Source organism: Trachemys scripta, chromosome 1 (assembly GCF_013100865.1).
Source record: "Trachemys scripta elegans isolate TJP31775 chromosome 1, CAS_Tse_1.0, whole genome shotgun sequence".
NCBI classification, from domain to species: Eukaryota; Metazoa; Chordata; order Testudines; family Emydidae; genus Trachemys; species Trachemys scripta.
The window spans coordinates 264,343,687-264,352,867 of NC_048298.1; positions in this window are offsets into that span (position 1 = coordinate 264,343,687).

The following is a 9,181-nucleotide window of genomic DNA, read 5'->3' on the forward strand; positions in this document are numbered from 1 at the left end:
ACATCTGATAGATCACCGCAGAATCAGAACATCTGAGACATTATAAAATTATAACATTCATATTAACCATCATTCAACTTTTTACTTACAGTATTTTGTCATCTGTAACAGAGTCGCTTAAAAATATTCATAACAAAATTTCTAAATCTATTACTATGACCATTTAAAAATAAGCTGGGTATATTCTAGCAAAGAACTCTAATTCAGGGATTGGCAACCTTTGGCACACGGCGTGGGCCGGTTTTGTTTACCTCCCGCATCCACAGGTTCGGCCGATCGTGGCTCCCACTGCCCACAGTTCACTGCTCCAGGCCAATGGGGGCGACAGGAAGCGGCGGTCAGCACATCCCTCAGTCTGCGCCGCTTCCCACAGCCCCCCATTAGCCTGGAGCGGTGAAATCATTTTAACTGATTTTTATTAAAAGCAATGGAAATTTTTAAAGACCATTCACAAAACCAGTGGTGGTGGTACCCTAATATAGCCAGGGTCTCAAACTCCCGGCCCGTGGGGCTTCAGCGGTTTTGTGGCTGGGTTTCTCTCTTGGCCCCACCTGCTGCCCTCGAGTGCTCCCCCCTTAGAGGCCCCAGCAGCGCAGTGGAGCTGACCAGTGTCAGCCTGCTCGCTCCAGTGGCTGCCAGCCCCTCCCTGCGGCCCAGGGGTGGGGCAGGGCTGTGCCTCTACACGCTGCCCCCACCCGAGAGCCCCTGTGGCCAATGGGACGCTGCGGGGGGTGGTGCCTGGGGGCAGAAGCACATGGAGGCCCCATGGCCCACCCTGCCTTGGAGCCCCAGGTAAGTGCCGCACTCCCTCTCCCCTCCAAGAGCCTGCAACCCATCCCCTCCCCACATACCCCCTCCCATCGCCAAACTCCCTTCCAGAGCCTGCAACCCCTCTGCACATACCCCCAGCCCCCAAACTCCATCCCACAGCCTGCACCCCCGCCCCCCCACCCCCGCCCCCAAACTCCATACCAGAGCTTGCACCCCAGACCCCCTCCCCCACCCAAACTCCCTCCCAGAGCCCAACCTCTCACCCCTTCTGCACCCAAACTCTCTCCCAGAGCCTGCACCCCCGTCCCATACCCCAGACCTCCTCCCTCACCCAAGCTCTGTCCCCGAGTCTTAGGCAGGTGGGGGTTGGAGTTTTTGGGGGTGTGGGTTCTGGGCAACATGAGTGACATTGGCGTGCTGGGAGGATTTGAGGACTGGCACTGGCCCTACAGTAAATTGAGATTGAGACCCCTGCCCTATAGCCCTGTGGATAGGGCACTCACATGCAATGTGGAAAATCTGGATGCATGTGAGTGTCTCAACTATTGGCTTCAGGGTATTGTGGGTGGCTCTTAGTGTCTCCTGTTGAAGCTGTTTCACTTTATATACATAAATATCCCATGGAGCAGGGACTGGAACCCAAGTGTTCCCCCTAACCAGCAAGCTATAAAGTCATTCTTATTCATATTCTGGCTTAATGACTAATTATTTATCCACTCTGGAACAGAGTTTTCAAAATCTCAAAAAAATTCCCCTTCCTCCCAGCTCTATTCATAAATACTGTCTCTCTGTGTGTGTATATATATATATATATAACTCCTGGGAGAATTTTACACCAAAAAAGTAAAAATTCTGCACACAATATTTTAAAATTCTGCAAAATTCTGCATATTTTTATTTGTCAAAATAATGCAATATAATCACACCAGTTTTAATTATTATGGTAATGTATTAAAATTTCAATATAATGGATGAAGAATGGGAGCGGGGTGCATTGGAAGAAATCCTCAACCTCCCTTTATCTAATAGTAATGTAGCTAGGTTTGAGCCTTTATTTCTAGTTATTAGTCAACAAATATATGCAGCCATATCCTCAGTATTACATCATAGGCAACTGAAGAGCAAGTGAGGGCTGGGGTATCAAACTCACAGTATATATTTCTATACAATTTATATATCTCCAGAAAGGTCAGTAATAATCAGTTAATAGAGCACATTTTGATTTGAAAAATGTTCACTCCAAAAATTTAGACCAGTTCTAATCACTAAAGCACCATAAGCATTTATAAGGCCATACTGTCCTTCACAATAAGCCTCCTTTACACCAATCTGGCACTTGTTTTATGCTCCTGGGGGAATTCACTAAGAATGAGAACAATTCACTAAGAACAATGGGAACAACTAAGCTGGCAGGCTGTTACATTATGCTCTGCCTAAGGGAACAGAGCCTGCCTCATGCCTGCCTCCAAACACTCTGAAGTCCTGCCCTCCACTGGGCATGCCACAATAGCGAGCCAGAGTCCCTCTCATTCATTCGTTTGTTCGCTCATTCGGACGCACACACATCCAGCCCCACACTCCAGCAGTGATTGATGTCTCCCCACACATGCACGCATGCCCAGATTTCCCCCGCCCCCACTTATTTACGTCTCTGCTGGCTGCTCCAGGCTGCCAGGGAGGGGCAAGTGATCGTCCTTGCAGCTTCTCTTTGCTTCCCCTCAGAAGTCATTTTTCTATGGTGAAGCAAAGAAATCTGTGGATAACATGAATTCTCTGACTGTCCAGTGGTGCAGAATTCCCCCAGGAGTAATATATGTGAGGAGCTCAAACGGGGCAGTGTGAGTTGATTGATTCCAGTTCCTTTTCCATTACAAGATTGTTTTCTAGGTTCAATAAGGTGACAAAACCACAGAGATGGACTCTTCCCTGTGCCAAGGAAACCTCAACACTAGAGAGGAAGAGCAACAGGGAGCTGGTTCTGGCTCCTTATTCACAGATTCATCCTCAACCTCAATTCAATGTAAAGCTGCTGCTAGGCAGCTCTAAACTGTGCCACTGAGTTAGGGTTACGGGGGATCCCAAGCTAATGGAGTATTATCATGGCAAAGCTCTAAACTGCCACACCCTTCCCTTTAAAATGCCTCCTGTGCTAGGATGGGGGATGTGATGCAAAAACACAAGGTCAAGCTGTAGCCTATATGCGTCAGCAGAGATTTACTCTCTAATAGGGTGCTCTCCACTGGGAATTTGAACCTGGATTTTGGTTCCTTTGTACCATTTAAGTGGCAACAAGGGACTGTAATCCAGTTTGAGAGTCTGGCCCATATTCTTATGCATGCTGTCCTTTTTTCCTTGTAGCCTGCACCTTATACAGTCACTTACACCTGTGCACAGTGAGCGTAAAGCATTAACAGGTCAGAATGGCAGTCTTTTTTCCCTTCTATGTACTCACTTTGCACTGATTAAAATATACTGCTTCAATAATATTTAAATTAAATATGGCATAATAACATAAGTACCAACCTATCAGTGAATTCTTCCAATCAAGTCAGACATTTTTTCTGCCTATGAAAAAATGATTTTTCCTTTTCTATCTCTTATTCTTTCCTCCACTTTCTATGCATGTAATACCAAGCAAAGGTTTTAGTGAGAATGGCAGGTAGTCAATTAATAGCTTGAGAGGAAAGGTGGGCTTGTATTTAAAACATTGACTGGGACTCAGGAGGCTGGGTTTCAATACCCAGCTTTGCCAGACTTTCTGTGTAATCTTGGTCAAGTTCCTGTCTCCATGACTCAGGCCCCCATCTGTAAAATGGGGACCGTCCTACCTCACTCTGACCCTTTGTCTTGTCTATTTGCATTGTAAGCTTTTTGAGGAAGATAGTCCTTTCTTCCTGTTTATATAGAACTTAGCACAATAGGCCCCAATCATGGTTGGGGCCTCTAAAGGTTACTGCAATGCAAATAAATAAATGTAGAATAATAAAAGGAAAAAAAGGGAGAAATATAGTCCAAAGCACATAAGCAAATGATTTAGTAAATGATGAGCCCCTACTGGAACTCTCAGTCTGCATACTAGACTATCTGAACACTGAGTAGTATACTACTACTCTAGAAACCTCTACAGGAACCTAGATCATAAGGTGTTTATTTTTTTGCTAAAAATGATTTATCTCAACATAGAAAAGTGTTTTTGTGATGTTACTTAAGAGCTATTTTCTCCTGAGAAACAATAACAGTGAGCCTTATCAAAATAATTACCCCGATAGAAAAGGGGCATGAACTCCAGGTTGTGAATTAAGTGACCCACTAGGGTCATTGTTAAATGCCTGTTAGAAAGTATGAGAAATAAATAAGTCACTTCTAGTTTTTAAGGTTTTCCTAATAGATTCATGGCAGGAATTGAGACACTCCCAGATTTCTAATAATTTGCCAGTTCTTGACAAGAAGATTGTTCTGGAATGAAAATAGCAGGCAAGAAAATATTTATTTAAAGGATAATCATAGGGTTGGAAGGGATCTGAAGAGATCATCTAGTCCAACCCCCTGCTCAAAGCAGGACCAATCCCCAGACAGATTTTTACCCCAGTTCCCTAAGTGGCCCCCTCAAGAATTGAATTCATAACCCTGGATTTAGCAGGCCAATGCTCAAACCACTGAGCTATCCCTCCCCCAATATCATGGAAGAGAGAAACTATTATCTTTTGGATGCCCAAAATAGTCTAGATTCCAGGTTAATATTAGATTATTTAGAGTCAATGGAAATAAATTGCCAAGAAGGGGCATATTGTCTCCCCAAGTAGATTCACCTGTAGTAAATCTCCATTGGGTTAAAATCTCAAGAATCAAGCTGATAATATCATTTACATGTTATAAAATGGTTTGAGAATGAGCTATCGCCTCAGCAGTTAAAGAGGGGAAAGTGTGTGAAAACATAATGAGCACTTATCAGCTGACAGAGAGCAATATTACCCGATTAGTAAATAGTATCAAAGGGGTAGCCGTGTTAGTCTGGATCTAATGTAAAAGCAGCAAAGAGTCCTGTGGCACCTTATAGACTAACAGACATATAGAAGCATGAGCTTTCGTGGGTGAATACCCACTTCTTCGGAAGAAAGCTCATGCTCCAATACGTCTGTTAGTCTATAAGGTGCCACAGCACTCTTTGCTGCAATTAGTAAATAGTTACTTTTAGGGTTAGAACTGTTGGGTTCTGCCACATTTGAAGAGCCAGCCAAATAAGGGCATGCGAGGAAAGAAGAAGTTCATCTAAAATGGCAACCCAATGGGAAGAGTCAGTAACAGCAAGTTAGTTACCAATGAATTTGCTTGTGTCACTTGTGCTTGTGGCATTTGCTTGTTTTTTTAAGAGTATGACACACACAAAAGAACCCTTTGGGAGTTTGTGCTCTGCTATAAGCTATTGAAGACATTTGTTTATTATTCTTTTCCTAGCAATCAAATAGTCAGTATAGAGGCTCTGTGGCCTCATCAGTGGCATAGGAAAAATAAAGTTGACTAAGAAGTGTTAGGTTAATACTTGGAGTCTGAGAGCATAGGCGGAGTTGGGGGGCAGGGGACATGGGAGGGAAATGGAGTGCTGAAGCCCTGGCCTTTTCTCTCTTCCCCCCCCCCCCCGCTAGCCGGGGCACATCTGCATGGCAGGGAGTCCCCCTGCACCCTGGCTCCAGCCGCGCCGCAGGATTTTTTTGCATAACTCGAATTTTGCATAAGTCAGAAACATATACCCGACAACTACACAAAAACAAAAAAACAAAAAACTCCTATTTCCAGCTTTCGGAACTTTTTCCGTAAGTGCGGATTTGCATAACCCGGGGGGCATCTGTATTGATAATTTAAAATATATTCTTAAATACAGTTTCTACCCAAGAAACATGGATATCATATGAGATTTTTCTGATTTCAGTTCCTATAAATGAGCTCCCAGCAAAGAAAGATTTCTTATTTGGAAAGAGGTGCATGAGTATTGGTATTTGATATAACAAAAGAGGTGTATTTTTAGCTCAGTGCAGAGAGAATGAGCCATGCAATTGTAATATGCACTGTGCTGAATATTTAACCCTAAGAAGTCAGAGTTTGAACTGTGGCTGGAAGATTTCCAGATGCAGGTTATTTTATTTTCTAAAAAATTGTTTAGAGAATTATGTGTTTGTTTGATCCACTCTGTTTCATTAAGTTCAAACTATTTCAATTGCACTTGCCTGCTTTTTACTCCCTGAATGGGTAAATGGAAGCTTTTGGAATTATATTTTCCTTTCTTCTTCGTCCTAAGCTTTAGGATGGGTCCAAAAGATCTGAACTACTCCCAAATTTTTGTAGCTAGGGGATTCCTCATGATGGCTTCACTTTGTTTTGTTGCACCCACTTATATATCTTTTGCATAAGGCAGGAATCCTTTGTCCCTCTGGGTTCCCACCCCTCCTCACTGGAAAAACACCAGGTTAAAGATGGATTCCAGTTCAGGTGACATGATCACATGTCACTGTAAGACCCCAAGCCTTTATTTCTCCCAGCCTGACTCATAGGAAGGCATGCCTGCAAACAGAGCCATCCACAGTCAATTGTCCTGGTTGATGGGAGCCTTCAAGATTCCAAACCACCATTAATTGCCCATACTTTGCATAATTACAATAGGCCCTCAGAGTTATATTTCATATTTCTAGTTTTAGATACAAGAGTGATACATTTATAGAAATAGGATGAACATACTTGGTAGATTATAAGCTTTGTAATAATACCTTACAAGAGACCTTTTGCATGAAGCATATTCCAGTTACATTATATTTACTCATTAGCATATTTTTATAAAATCATATAGACTGCAACATCACAAGTTTGTTCCAGTATTTTTCCAGGCATCAAAGTTAGGCTGACTGGTCTATAATTCCCCCAAGGCCTCTTTGTCCCCCTTTTTAAAGATAGGTACTAAATATGCCATTGTCTAGTCCTGTGTGACCTCACCTCTCCTCCAGCATCTCTTCAAGATAATTAGTAACAGTTTCAAGATTGCTTCAGCTACTTTCTTCAATACCCTAGGATGAATTTCATCAGGCCCTGCTGACTTGAATACATCTAATGTACCTATCAAGTATCAGAGGGGTAGCCGTGTTAGTCTGAATCTGTAAAAAGCAACAGAGGGTCCTGTGGCTTGCATCCGAAGAAGTGAGGTTCTTACCCACGAAAGCTTATGCTCCCAGTACTTCTGTTAGTCTCAAAGGTGCCACAGGACCCTCTGTTGCTTTTTACTAATGTACCTAAACAGTCTTTGATGTGTTCCTTCCTCCTTGTTGATAATATTAATTGTGTTGAGTATTCACTTTTTCTGTGAAGACTGAAACAAAATAGGCATTAACACCTCAGCCTTCTTGATGTCATCAGTTATTAGCTCTCCTTCCAGGCTAAACAGAGGACCTACACTTTCCTTGCTCCTAATGGATTTAAAGAACCTCTTATGTCCCTTTATAGTGTAACTCATTTTGTGCTTTAGCTTTCTGATTTTGTTCCTACATACTGTACTTGTGATATTCTTTTTCACTCCTCCTTAGCAATTCATCCATGTTTCCACTTTTTGTAGGATTCCTGTTTGATTTTCAGGTCATTAAGAGCTCCTGATGGAGCCATATTGTCCTCTTACTATTTTTCCTTTGCACTGGGATAGTTTGCATATGTGCCTTAACCTGTGTAAGCACATGAACTTGCTACTGTTACTCTCATCCTCCCCCATAACTGTTCCTTCTCTGGTTTGTTATACTTTTTTTTCCCTTCTAGTCCTTAATGAGATTCTAAGCTCTCCGGTGCAGGGACCACAGGGTCTTCCGAATGTATTTGTATAGTGCCTAGCACAGGGGTCGGCAAACTCTGGCACGCGGCTCATCAGGGTAAGCACCCTGGCGGGCGGGCAAGTTTGTTTACCTGCCGCGTCCGCAGGTTTGGCCAATTGTGGCTCCCACTGGCCGCAGTTCGCCACTCCAGGCCATTAGGGATGGCGGGAAGTCACGGCCAGCACATCCCTCGGCCCATGCCGCTTCCCGCAGCTCTCATTGGCTTGGAGCGGTGAACCGCGGCCAGTGGGAGCCATGATAGGCTGAACCTGCAGACATGGCAGGTAAACAAACTGGCCCCCTGGCGAGTCGTGTGCCAGAGGTTGCCGACCCCTGGCCTAGCACAATGAGGTCTAATCCTGACTGGAACCTTTGGACATTATGACAATACAATACATTGTTTTATTTCCTAATTCTAGTTTAGTCGAAATAAAGGAACACTAAACAAGAAACTTTTTATCCCTACACACAGAAGGGCCAATCAGCTGAATGATTCTCCCCCTCCCAATCATAGAGTATGTCTTCACTACCGGTCGGATCAGCGGGCAGCAATCGATCCAGCGGGGATCGATTTATCGCGTCTAGTCTAGACACGATAAATCGGCCCCCGAGCACTCTCCCATCGACTCCTGTACTCCAGCTTGGTGAGAGGCGCAGGCAGAGTCGACGGGGGAGCGACAGCAGTCGACTCACTGCGGTGAAGACACCACAGTAAGTCAATCTAAGTACATCGACTTCAGCTAAGTTATTCACGTAGCTGAAGTTGCGTAACTTAGATCGATCCCCATCCCATCTCCAGTGTAGACCAGGCCATAGTGTATCTACAAATGCAGTTTGATTTCAGCTGATTAGACATGCCTAAGTTTGCTTTAACCTACCTAGCTCGGGTAGCAGAGCAGTGAAGTCACACCAGCATGGTCTAGCTTGCTGAGTAATTGCCCAGAGTTCCAGGAGGGAGGGAGGGGGACTTGTACAGCCCACACTGAAGCCTATTCTGCTGCAGCTTCCCTGCTCTAATAATCAAGCTAACTACATTAAAGCTGGCTTGGGTATGTCTCCTCTAGCTGCAATCACACCCAGTGACTGCAGTATAGGTATACCCACTGAAGCACTATCTATGTGTTTATATACAACTGCAGTAACTGTTTTTCAGCTGGTACAGACAGCAAGTCCTGATAAGTTTAATAGCATTGACTGTTCTGCCACTGTGTATGAATATGATATAGATACACTGCAGACAAGTAAGAGAAGATAATCCAGAATATTTCATAGGTGGGAAAGCTTCATGCAAAATTTTGCAGTATAGCCTCATTTTTTCACAATGCCCATACTAACTAGCTCTCTTTCCAGAACCATGCATCATCTGTGACACTGATCACTGAGAAGGAAACAAGTATAGCAAGAGCTGTACTGGCTCATGCTTCCTAAAGTGAGAAATCCATGAATGTTTGTCTCAAACAGTCCTGCAATGTGATGCACATGGGTAGACATCTCACGTCATCTTTTCCAGATATGGTTGTTAAGTAGAGATTTTAACCCAGACCCACAAAGGGACTTAGGTATTGCAA